The sequence below is a fragment of the Cyanistes caeruleus genome, chromosome 2 (genome assembly GCF_971803275.1).
Source record: "Cyanistes caeruleus chromosome 2, bCyaCae1.hap1.1, whole genome shotgun sequence".
Taxonomy (NCBI): domain Eukaryota; kingdom Metazoa; phylum Chordata; class Aves; order Passeriformes; family Paridae; genus Cyanistes; species Cyanistes caeruleus.
Genome location: NC_141702.1, coordinates 62,777,350 through 62,790,755, shown reverse-complemented (window position 1 = coordinate 62,790,755; position 13,406 = coordinate 62,777,350). Strand labels below are relative to the sequence as shown.

The window sequence follows — 13,406 nt, the reverse complement described above, 5'->3', positions numbered from 1 at the left end:
CTTAGTTATAAAAATGGAAAACAATTTGTAAATGAGGAATCTTAATGGAAGGAAATTAAAAGGAGCAGGTATAAGGAGAAAATGTTTGCAGCTAATGTGAGATTTTGACTATACAACACTAGTGGTTCATAAGAAGCACTGCCTGTTAAAATACATTAGGTAGAAGCTGAAGAAAGCTATACAGTAAGAGGTGGCAGGCTACCAGAAGCAAGAGAATGACCTTCAGAGGGTCATTACTTTGTGTGCTTTTCATAAATTTTGTTTGACTGCAACACTGTGCCAAAAAAGGCAGAACAAGACATGGATGAAAATGTTTGTGAAAGACAGCCCACCATAACTTTGTCATCTCATGAGTGTTCATTGAAGCTGTGAAGGTTCCTTCAAATGCTAGGTTAAAAGTCATTAGTCATGTATTTTTAAGTACTTGGCAGGACCAAGTAATCAATTCTGCAAGTCTTTTCCTAATGTGCATGTAAGTGTGTTCAGCTGGTGCCACAGTCATATTAAAACAAGCACTCTAGTGCTTGTTTAACAAAACACATAGTCACAGGAACATGCTCTGCTTCCCAACATCTGCAGATGTAGTCTAAGCCTATATGGCATGCCTGAAAGGCAGGAAAAATTATGATTAATTAAATATAATTTATTAAATTATTGATTAATTAATAAAGTTTTCCCCATTATTTGTTGAATTGTTGTTTGGGGTTTTTTTCAGACACTGATTTTGGGTTCTATTATTCCTTGCAAATAGTTTGGGAAGAAAGTTTCCTGATGTTGAGATGGACTGATGAAATCAGTGGTTTAGGTGTCAAATGGAGGATGTAGACCCTGTCCTGCAAAACATAAAGAACAGTGTGTCATGTGGCCAAGATTTTGTGTGTAACTTAAGACAAGAAAATTGTTTGCCATACTAGATAATGCCTCCTGTGATACTAGACCCCTCAGAAGTAAAATAGTCACTGAAAAGAATATTTTTTTATTTGTCATTCATTTTGATTTTGGATTTAAGCCAGGCAGCTGTTAATATGCCCCTGGGAATATGGAATACTTTTCCCTAGCAAATAATATTGGTTTATATGAGAGGATAAGTGGACCCAAAAGGTGTTTTATATTATATTGAGAGCCCAATAAGTCAAAAGTAAATATTTAATACATGACACAGAATGTCACACTCCAGGATTATGGAGTAACACAAACATTGTGCTGAATACAGACGGACTATATTATAATTCTATTAAAAAGTTTGTGCCATACAAACAATATGCTGTATTATTTCTTTAAGAAATGATTTACTGTGTTCCCATGAGTTAGCATACATTTCAAGATTGTAGTGATGATAACATGCATGTTTTATGTCAAAAATGGCAATTGACCCTGATGAATTATGACACGGAGGGTGATTTATAGTATTACCATGAACGTGTGTCACTTGCCATATTTTTTCAATAAAAGTAATTCTTTAGCAGCAAACCTTTCCCAAGAAGAATTGCTAGTTAGTGACACTTAGGTTAGAGCCTAAGGAACTCAGAAGCTGATACAAGGTAGAGTTAGCAGCCTTTATGGTGAAAATTATCTGTTCTTTGCAGTGAAAATAAGTGGTACTCCAATATGATAGAAGTTTTTTATTATACAACAGTAGGCTGTAAACCCTGTTGAGTGCATTCTATACAACAATGAGGTGAATAAAGTTCATTTTTGGGAAACTGGATGGTGCTGTATCTTCTGAAAAAATAAGTAAAAGTTTTAGTGCTGGATATAATCTCAGTTTATCCTCTTTTTAATAATGAATGTTTCCTATCAGATGAACTCTGAACTCTCAGAAGTCATTGGAGGATGAAGCTGAATGATACTCTGTGTTCTTGGGAAAACTGTTTTCTTCCCATGACATAGGAACATGTAAGTAAAGTGTATTTGTTCTATATTTTGGTTATTGTTCCACAGTTTTAGCACTAGTCTTGGCTGGAAGGCAGCTGCTTGCAAGAGCACTTATCACGACATGATGCTGTAGTCTCTGGGTACTGCTGTCCTATCTGTTTTTTAATATCACTGCTGCCTCCAGGTGCAATACAAAGTTGATCCAGGCAGTTCAGCAGTCCTCCGTGGAGGCAGATTTTTCCTGTTGATGTAGCCCAGTGAGCTCACCAGTACCTGAGGAGAGTAGCTCACTCCTGGGGTAGGAAGTTTGTTGTAGAGGTTAAAGCAGATTTCTTCTATGCTGTACTGGGGAGCACAGCTGTGAGGAGAAGTAACTGCTCAGTTATTTCGGTTATTTGGGTACATTGTGTTAAAAAAAGAAAACATGTAGGGCTCTGGGGGTGCTCATACCTTCACAGGCATGCAGAAACCTGAAGTGGAATGGCTGAAGAATGCTCCATGCTCACTGAGAGCAGTGTGTAGCTACCAATAGGTATAGGCAGTCCTACCTGAGGACTCCATGGGATTTTGGTATCCAGGGGTATTTTCACAGATGGGTATTGGCTGTGACCCATTTATCTATGCACACTGGTCTCAGTTTTGATTGTTCAAATGAGATGTGTCAGAATTGGAAGAGATTCAGTAGATATAAATATCATATAAGTGAACAATCCATACAAACTCTTTCCTTTCTTAAGACTGTTGACATAAAGCCAACAGATTAACTCCTTATTTCAAAAGGTAGAGGTTAGCAGTTCAATGCCAAAGGTCTGAGGTACAGTGCCAGTGATGATGAATGTTTGGTATCAATTAAAATAGAAAAAACACAAAAGTTTCCAGTCACACAATCAATGTCTTTCTGCCTCCCAGTAAAATGTGGTGGCCAGATTTTCAAAATCCGCTTGGTTCTTTTGATAATCAGGCCGTAAACACCACAGAAAATATTTCAAGGGCTTGTGTAAGCAAAAGTAACCATTTAAACATTGTCTAAATTCCAGACTGGTAGAATAAGTCTAAATGGTCACTTTGTTGTCAATGTACTGCAAAAAAAAACCTATAATGATAAAAATGCAAGAAAATTGCTTCCTTCTGCTAAACTTGTTTTAGACCAAGAGTGAGTTCAGTTTCAAGATGTTGTCATATCCTTGTTGGAGGTGATTGTTTGTTGACAATAAAACTTGTTTCCTACTTCTTAATATGAACCAGAAAATTATCTGTGCACATTAAACCAGAAACTAAAATAAACAAACTACTAAACCAACAAAGGTCTTTTCACTATTGTTGCTGAGGTTTGGTTTAATATTATTTTTCTTCCTTTTATCTTCTTCTTTTTGCTGATTCAGTTGAAGCAGAGCTCTCTTATTGATCAGCCAGGTTTGTGGAAAGAGTCATTATTTTCTGTGGGAGCAAGTAATAACATTGAAATATTTGAGCACGTAAACTCTTTTGTGCTTCAAGTAGCCATTTTCGAGGACTAAATGCATACAGTGGAAGGACTTCCCTAACAATAATTTCCTGATTTTCTGTGACAGTGTTTTTGTCTGATTCTTTTCTCTGCTAAACCACTTTTGCAACCTCAATGCTAAGGAATACCATCTTTACAGCATCTTGCCAGCCAGCTTCCTTGGGCACACCCCTAACACTCCTAAATAGGAACACATCCTAAGCTGATCAGGTGGGAGTGTTTCTGATCTGGTTACTGTTCTGAAGGACCTATTTCTCCAAAAGAGAAGCCCACAAACAACCATCAAACAAGTGAATTTGCAGAATGTTTATATTTGGAATGAGATTTCTGTCATGTCATTCTTAAATGGTGAAAAGAAAAAAAGAAGCAAACAGCACAACAGACCCAGTGGTTTCATTTTCATGGTAAGAACTATAAAAGTATTTAACAGACTAAGAGTGCGGTAATATAACCAGACATTCCAGCATATAAGAGCCAGCTATTCCTCTGTTTTTGTTAATTTTTTTTTTCCTTTTACTTTTAATAGTGTTATATCCATCTGTCCTGAGAAAAATCTGATGAGAATTTTTCCTGGTTAAGTTCATGCCTTAGTCTCTAGGAGAAAACCCGAACAGCTAGGTTGGTGTTGGTTTTTTTTTGTGTGTGTGGGCTAGGCTTGTCTGGGCATTTGATTCACATATGTCTCATAAACAGCCCCAGCCCCACCTTCCCCCCTGTTTCCTGACATAACTTTGCTGCTGCATCTTTGGGTGGTAGTGAATGCTTTTCAGCTGAGAATCAAGATCTGCCACTAAGTTTGAGTCACTGTTCAACCATGAATAATTGCAGAAAAAAGGTGCTCTTTGTTTTAAAGAAACACTGCACAGGGTGTTAACAACCTTAATGTATAGGCACTTACAAAGAGCATCCCTAAAAAGGAATGGGACTTAGATCGTTGTATCACTCCCCCAGCTACCATTCTGTGTTTTGTCAGGATGAAAAAAAGGAGGTGTTACAAGGAGAGAAGGTTATCTTAGATAAGGAGAAAATCTTGGGTGTTACAGCTCTGCCTTACCTTCCTTATGGAGGCAATTAGGATGTATGAGAAGCATATTGAAGTAGGATTTTGAAATGCACAAGCATATCTTACATGCTCCAGAGTTCTAGAAGAATTCTCAGCACAAAACCCATTCTCTGTTGTCTGAGCCATCACTGTGGCTTTTTTGACAGGGGTCCAGCCATAGTGAAAGATCTCATGTGATAGTGCAAGAGAGGAAAGCAGGAGAAGGTCTTGGCAAATGTTTGACTGTTCTGTCATGCATAAATTAGTCAATTAGTAGGAGGAATTACATTGTGCTGCACCTGAGAGCAACCTGCATCTGCAAGTGCCAAAATAGATTCAGCTGTCTTTTAGATGTTGCATCCATCACTTTTAAAAGAACTTAGCTTCCCCTGTGCAATAACGTGCAGGGGCTTTACGCTGTCATGGATTTTTTCTTTGGTAATATAAGCTGCTCTTGAAGCCCAAGGGGCATGTTTTGACCTGTTTCTTTTATGGTGGATAAAAGCAGCTAGGGGTGGTTCTGAGTTTTATAACCCTACTTCCAGGCAGACATCATCATTAGCATATATGGAGCTGTTTATCTAAGAAACCCTGTGCCGGCCTGGAGGGCAGAGGTTGTTTGCACTGAATAAATATCTTATTTGAGATCTCACAAAGTGTTGGGGGTAATAAAGGAAACAGTGGCTATCAAACTAGAAGATGAGTGAAATAATTTCACCCGTGTGGAAGTATGAAGAAGGTATCTGTCCCTATTTAAATGCTGCAGAAATGAAATTAAAAAGAATAAATGTTTGCAGTGGTGATGAACAGAAAGTGCAGTAGTGTGACTGCCTTTGAGCACTTTGCCTCATTCCTCGGTTGCTGTTCACCCCTGCTCCTCAGAGGATATCCAGGCAATAAGCATTGCCAGGCAGTGCAGAAAAGGTTTGCACAGTTGTCAGTCTTCAAAGGTGAGTGTCTGGTTGAGGGAGGGAAACATGGGCAATATTTCAAATATCCTACCAGGCTCTGTTGTGCTCAGACAAGAGCACTAAAAGCTGTTCTTCACTGAGAAGCTTTTCAGGCCCCTACTTACCAGTGTCATCTTTTCTCTGTGACTCTGAAGAGAATTGTATTTGATCTATAGAGTGCAAAGACAAGATGTGAAACACAAAGTACAAACTAGTACCAAATAAAAAAAAGAACAAAGTGAAACTCCAAATTTCTTATTAGGCAATAGTTGTTTATAACATAAGCAAATATTCCATGGTGAGCTAAAGTTTCAGGCCAGTGAATAGTTCCCCACAGGACGGTTTAAGTCCTCTCCTTTTCTGCATGTTTTCTATTTATGACAGTGAGTATGCATATATCCAAATTTCAACATATGATGTTTCACATTTTTGAGTGAAAATATTTTTACGCTTCCCTTGTCTAAGCTGTCCAGAGCAGATGAACTTCATGAACCCCCTACCAGTGCCATAAAAGAGGTAAGTTTCCATGCCACTCTTCGTGATACTAACCTGAGCATACGCCTCTGTAGTACAGAATGGGATTAGAGATACTTCAGGGAATTTCCTCTAACAATTTTCATTCCACCCGCATTTCTCAGCTTCACTTAAAGCTGAAGAGCTCCAGTGGGCCTCGGAGGGTCCTCGATAAAGTTTACCCTTAGGGAAAACACTCTACTAATTAAAGTCTGTATTCGCAGGATGTTTACAGAGAAAAAAAAATTGTATAGTGCTTGTAATGGGAGAAGCTGATGGGAATTTCAGGAAAAGCTGATGAATGCTGCAAATAGGTAGATGAGAAAAACAGAAAAAAAAATCTAGTCTTTTTATTATGTATTTTTAATGCTTTTTGAAAAATCATATTTAAAAAAAAAAGGTTTTTCCTTACTTTATACAAAGAGAAAAGAAGAACTAGAGTGTGGAGAGAACAGCTGTAATGGAAAAGAGTTACTTATTTCTATGTGTCCCTTTTAAAATTGAGGTATTTAAGTATCCTTGACTACAAACCTACTTAGAGAAAAGTAGCAATGAATTGCTGCTGGTGCGATATTCAGGCCTTAGAAAGAAGAAGAAATTACTTACCAGCATCTTGAACCTAAAATTTTGTCCATGGCCAAAGAGTTGTAGGAGTATAATATTGCTGGGTAAAAATGCTCCAAGAAGTGATAAACAGAAATTTGAAGTGATCTGCGTCTGGGTTTGCAGTGCCTGCACTCTCTTTGGGGGATAGCACACACAGCAGTGGATAAAAAACAATCCTCTGTGTCACTGCAGGCAGATAGTTGGCCACAGGCAAAATAGTGAAATGAAATCTGAATTAAGATTTCTTAGACCTTCAGTTCATTAATTCATATTGCTAAATAAATTGTGGGGAAGGATGAGAGCTGGTTGTGGTGATGACTGCTGTAACTCTAATTAGAGCAGTAGGCATGACACATGTGGGGTCATACGGGGAACTTGCAAGGAAAAAAGGTATTAAAATTCAAAGGTAAAATTTTAATGATATTGAAAGGTTTTAGCGTGCCTCAGCCCACAAGTATCTTAATCTACTTTTGCTAGCTAAGGCATCCATTACCTTCCTGATAGCTCCTGATAGAGCAGTTTACTTGGCTTGTTTGGTTGAATAAACCTCATCCTGAATCCTCAAATATTTCTTTCTTTCAGTCAGTGGGCCAAATATAGACACCATAGATGACTCAGGAAATGTTTTTCGATTATAGAGGTCAGTATCAGTAGCTCCAGCAGCAGACGAGGTACCAGTGACAAGGTAGGGTCTGTCGCTGTTAGTGTGTCCCTTTTATAATCAGAAATTTTCCATTTTCATTCCATTTAGAAGAGATTTGTCCTGATAGCTTGAAGCTGTGCTCCTTCTCTGGCAATGAGATGCCAGAGATTCAAGGGGTGTTGTTGTGCAGTATAATTGCCTTTCTAAAAGGCGATGTGTGTGTGTGGGAACAGTTCCCACTGATGTTAGTGTACCCCCTGTGAGCCTGACAGGGTAGATTATGCAACATTGGGGAGAATGACATTCATGCTCAGTCAGTCACAAAAGGTCACTGCTATTGTGTCACTCTGAGAGGAGACAGTAGGTATTAGCCATCACAGTTCTCTCGATTTGAACTTTCTTAAGCCAATTTTATATTCATTGAAGGAGTGCTTGTAGTAATAAGCAACTAAGCTGATGCTCTGTGATCCTTTAACTAGGGCTGATAGAGGTACTAAATGGGATATCTTTAGCTGAGTGCTGTGAGAGGGGCTGTTTTTTCCTTCCTGGAGTTGATTTGTTAATAAAAATAATCCAGTTTAATCAGAGCGATCTTCTGCTGTGTCCATACTGAGCACCATGGTTTGGGCTGGATCCAGCAATCCTTTCTCCCCAGGAGCTCCAGACATCTTTAAGTCCCTGAGATGGTTACTCACTCTCCCTTATTCTTGGAGAGGGTGGTGGATCTCTGAGTTGTTCCTCCTGTCTTCTACCTGGCTCATCCTTCTAGGCTTACATTTTTTTAGTGCTTGCTGTTTGCTTCTTTTCTGCTGTCAGATACTAGAGAGTTAAAATGGTTTGAATTCACCACAGTCTCTCTTCCTAGTGAGGGAGGAGGAAAATAAATGTTCTGTTTCTTTACTTGAGATATGTCACAGAGGTTGCAGAAAATGCAGTAAGTGACAGCATCTTTCATGTTATGCTGTCATTTTTCTGAAATAAGAAAATTTCAAGTACTTATGAGTTAGGAACACTGACTCATTACCAACAGAAACAAACAATTCCAAATGTCTGAATAAAAAGAAAAAAAAAATAAAAATCCCACAATGCAGCTGCTACTGTCAAGCAGCAGAAAATAACCTGCTGATAATCTGTCTGTACATCCTGACTTCCTGAAGGGCAGCACAGACAGTTTTCTTACAGCCAAAGTGGACTGTGCTTTTCTTCTTATTGTACAGCCTAAAGAAACACATGAAAAATTGCATGATATTATTGTGTCACAGTACATGTATGTATATGTATCTGCAAGAAGAAAAAAGAAGCAAAAATCTTTTCAAGTGAAGGTCAAAATGAAAAGAACAAACAGAATATATGTTAAAGAAGTATAACACTTAGAATTTATGTATGTCCAGAAATTCATACACTGTTGCTTTTCTGTAGCTTATTAAGCTCTGGCTAAATACTGCAACATTCCCATGAATAGTTTAGTAAGTAAATGAAGAGTCAGTAATGCTGACTTGATTTTCTTTTTTGGATAACTGGAAAGAATTAATTTTGCAGTTAGAACCACTGTATCTAAAATAATAACAATTGTTTCCATCCCAGAAGTAGTATGAAGTCTGTCATTTATATAACTTCATCTTTTTTTTATGTGTGTGTTCTCTGAAATAGCTGTGTTCAGGTTGGGATACCTTGTTTCTTGAGTAGACTCTGGTTGCCATTGTTCAATATTTATTGCCTGAAGGCACTAATCATAAACAATTTTCTGTGAGTAGTGGATATGTGAACAGCCAAAGTTTATAATTGTGCTGCTCAATTGTATCTGGTCAGAAATCCACATGATATAATTTCTATTTCTGGACTGGATGACCATGTGTGCTCTTCCAGGTTGAGTATTTGCATGGGTGAATTGAAAATCCTATTTCTGTGTATACTTGAAATGCACTTCTGCATTTGTGCCAGAAAACAGGATTGCTGAGAAGGTGAATACAATAGGAAATTCATTTAAAAATGGAGTGAAGCTCTTTGCCTTGATCTAGAACTGACATTGCAAAATAAATCTTAAGATAACAATAATAACTATAAATCTGTTTATTTTTGAGTGGTGATGAACTGTTCTGAAGCAGATGCTTCTCAATGTATTTTTCCTGACCTTGCTTTTTCTTTTCATGGGACCAATTAGATTTCTACAGGTTTATTCTTCACTCTTGATTTTTAAGAATTTTAAAAGCATTCTTAGCTGCATCAATAGACAAGTTCTCATATGTTGCTTCTGGTTCCTTCTGACATTTGCTCATACACTAGGAAGATCAGATGGATGCAGAAAATCATTATGTACTTGCAAAAATGATGCACTTCCTTAACTGATCTCAATGTTTTGTACACTAGAGGTTTTATCTTTAGGAATTTTTTTTAACACTTTTGTGAATTTAAATTAGAGCTCTTAGTAAATAATCTCTGCTGCATTTTTCAAACCATCCTTCATTGATTTGAAAATCAATAAACCATATCTAAAAAATCTGACATGTTAACGAACGAGTATTTGCTCAAACTACTGTTTAAAGCTAAGGAAATTTTATACTGAGCCCAGGAGTGATTATTTAAATGTTGGTTAGTTAGCAGGTCATATTCTTTAGAATGGCACTATTAATTTTAACAGCTCTATTGATTTCATACCTATGCAATCTGAATTGATAGCAAGTTCCCAAGCCAGCTGGTTTCAACTGATCCAGAAAATTGTTTTGCAAAAATATTGTGAAAAATGTGGAAAATTAGTATGCATTAACTCTTGTTTCAATGTCAATTTTTGTTTCACTCCAAAAAAAACCAGTCAGATATGAACATTCAGACTAAGAGATCAAATGAAAATTATACTTTTGACTTAAATAATATATTTGACATACAGTGCATGATATTGAGCAGAAGGTAAACACATAATTCTATTCAATGTTTTTTATTTAAATATTGAACAGGAGATCTTTGAGGAGTACACTTCTGTATGAAAACCAAAAGACATCCTTTATTCTCTTCACAGTACTTGGACTTCTTAGTTTTGGCTGAAACAAAGCAATTCAGAACAACTGGCTTTTCCTCTAATTTTGCCCGTTTTCTATTCCCTTTTTGGATTTCATACAAAAATGGTCTGTCCCATACACCCTAGAGAGACAGTAGAGATCTTGCATAAGAAATATATATTTTTTTTAATGTTTCACAGGAATATGATGAAATAATCAGGAGGAGAATCTTGAAAACCACAGGAAAATAAAGTATTAAGTGATCCAAAAACCTGGTGTGTGCACCTGGCTCAGAAGACTAGGGAGCATGAAGTATAAATTGCACTGAAAGCTAAAGATACAGATTTTCAGTGATTCTCTGAAGGCAAATCAGTCCAATGATCCATATTTTGTGAGTCATTCTGTGGTTTTTCCCTTACTTCTACATGTCTGCCTAATGCTCTCCATACTTATTTCTGTGGCACAGGTAAACCTCCAGGAGCTGCTGGTCTTGGATTCTCTGTTTCCAGATAACTGAATTGAATGCTTTGAGGCGTTCTGAGTAAATGGAATCTTTCTTGGTTGTGTCTAAGTGAAAGCCTTCCAAGAAACAGGCAGGATGTTACCCTTCATAACAAAAGGATTTCTTAGCCCACTGCTGGTGATATCCTTGCTTTTATTCCTGTCTGTCTGTCCAACACCAACATGCACACTCTTTACCCTGTTGTTTTGGCTCTCTGAGTACCTAGGGCAGTGAAAAAAGACAGCTTCTGACTAGATATGTTCTTTGAAACAACACAGATTTCTCTCTATCTGCTTCTTCTGCAGCATTCTCCCTCAGCTCAATCCTGCAGCACTGGAACCCTCATACTGGAATTTAAGATAGTTCTCAATTTTCTTATTGATCATTATAGCTGTGTTCACTACATCTACTTATTTCCCATTGAACTCAGTAGCATTGCATATGTTGCCAAAACTGAAATTAAAGCGTGATGAATCAGGCTTTGTGTATCTCACTGATCTGTTCTCAGATCACATAACAACTGAGCCACACAGAAACACCGGGGGAAACGTCAGTCATACAGTGGAATTTGAAAGTAGGGATCAATAATTTATACTAGCGATCACTTGGGCCTTATCTAATAACCCACTCTGTACTTTTCACAATCTAATTTCATTTGGTGTTAGTGATCACTGCTTCTCTACTTATAGTGATCTGATTAGACCTTGAAATATTTCCGATTTTCAAGATATAGCACATCTTCTGTAACTCTATGTAACATATATTCAGGAAGAATTTGATTAGACTGGGCAATTACTTGTGATTCATGCCTAGTTTAAGATACTGAAGCAAGCAGGAAGGCGCCAGTACAATTTTAAGCCGTCCAGGGCACCAGTTAAAGAGCCTTTCTATGTCCTCGATACATAATGAACATTTTAGGTACTTTCAGAATCACATCAGATTTGCTGATTGCAAAAACAAAACTCAAGCCAAGCTTCCAAGAGCCCTCACATGTGCTATTTTTTTTTGTTTGTTCGTTTTGCATTTTTTGTGTGTATTTTTGATTTTTTTTTAAATTTTTTTTCCTAATATTCTTGTCAGAACTCTAGCAAGAAAGAGAAACATGCACAGGTTATTGTACCAGAAAGGACTACTACAAGATTATTTTGAGGGGTGGGGCTAGGAGGGGTTTTTGTGCTTGAGCTACAGATATAGCAGAAACTAACACTTGGACATGGGCAGACATCACCTGTGTTTTTATAGATCACAATACAACAGTGGTATTTGTTACCAGCACAGCAAAATATATATATATATAGAGAGAGAGAGATATTTATATATGTATATATTAATGTATTTTTGGTGCATTCTGGTGTGTATTTGTACACATGTAAACAGTGTGCACATATAGACATATACATTTATGACATATACAGACATATATGGGTATGAATTTTCATATCTATTCCTCTACATTCTTATATGACATATACACACACAAGACAAGAAGTGGCAAGAGCCAAACCAGGCTAAACTGGGCTAGGGCTAGAGAAGGATCAACCAGCAGCATCAGCCAGCATGAGCTGTGACCAGTTTATGATCTCTGGCTATGGAAACAGCCTCTGGCTTGAAATTAAGAGCAGAGTGGGTAGAGGCTTGTACAGGCAGACATGTTCAGAAGGCACTGTGCTCACACAAGGACTGCTCCCAAATGGCAATTCAGATTTCTTCAGGGTTAATATGGGCCATTCCTAAAGTTAAGGTTCAAGCTATGAGAGCCAAAGTGTAAATGTTAGAGCTGGAAAGAGCCAGCATAAAATGTGAAGGCAGATAACCAGGTTTAGCCCTGAGACTAGCAGGGATAAGTTCATGCCACCAGTAGTTATCCCTGGATTCAACAGGGTCATCTTACCTGGATAGGTTTCCCATCTTTTCAGTTTTATCATAGGAATCAATGTGTGTCTTGCACAGTTACAGGAATTCAGCCTTGGAATGGGTTTTGTGGGGAAATGTCAGCCCACCTGCTTTACTTCTAGGCTTCCGCCCGAAGGCGTAGATGGACAGTGTAAATAAGGTGCTGGCACTAAGGTGACCCATGATGACCCTAGCCCTTACTTTAAAATGGGATGGAGTGTCACTTTAATGAAACCTTCATGTCAGACCTCTCCTCCTTGTCTTTCTCTGTATTTATTGATTAGGTTGGACTGGAATTTGCTCTACAGAATTATGAAGTAAACTCATCTCACATAACAACTGAAAGCAAACTCCCTCACAATGTCCTGATCGGTTTGTTTATATTTTCTACTTTAGCACTTTAGCTTGCTCTTTCCCTGGAGCAATGCCTCGTATTCAGATTCATTAATTTTGGAGGACCTCCAGAGTGGTCTGAGACATAGAATAAACTCCTACTCCTGTTCATTTCTTGGGATGGGTAAGAAGTAATTAAATTAAATTCATGAAAATGTGTTTCTTAGTATATTCGTGTACCTGTCTAAATGTTAATTTAATTCTGATTCCATAATTTTCCTAAAGCGTCTCTGCTTTAAAAAGGTACATTTCAAAATTAGAGCTTATACTAAAATTCATTGTTGTCATATCTAAGGTGGCTCAGCATGAAGATAAAGTACCCCTGTGATGTTTCAAAATTTCCTGACTCAATGTTCAAAATTTATTTTTTTCTGCCTCCAACTCCAGCCATGTGAATTCAGTAAAAAAAAATAATAAAAATATTTATTTATTTCTCATCAGTCTTTTTTTATTTTTATTTTTCACATGAGCAGGGACTTTTAAATATTCTTT

General features: G+C 37.5%; 1 long non-coding RNA gene across 1 annotated transcript; it reads right to left on the bottom strand.

The window, feature by feature from the left end:
• Positions 1 to 1,524: 1,524 nt before the first annotated feature.
• Positions 1,525 to 4,654, bottom strand: LOC147654859 (uncharacterized). The gene is made up of 3 exons (XR_015282552.1): positions 4,434 to 4,654; positions 2,326 to 3,312; positions 1,525 to 2,233 (listed from the first exon to the last, which is right to left on the bottom strand). It is a non-coding gene; the product is annotated as an uncharacterized LOC147654859 (long non-coding RNA).
• Between the last annotated feature and the right edge of the window lie 8,752 nt (positions 4,655 to 13,406).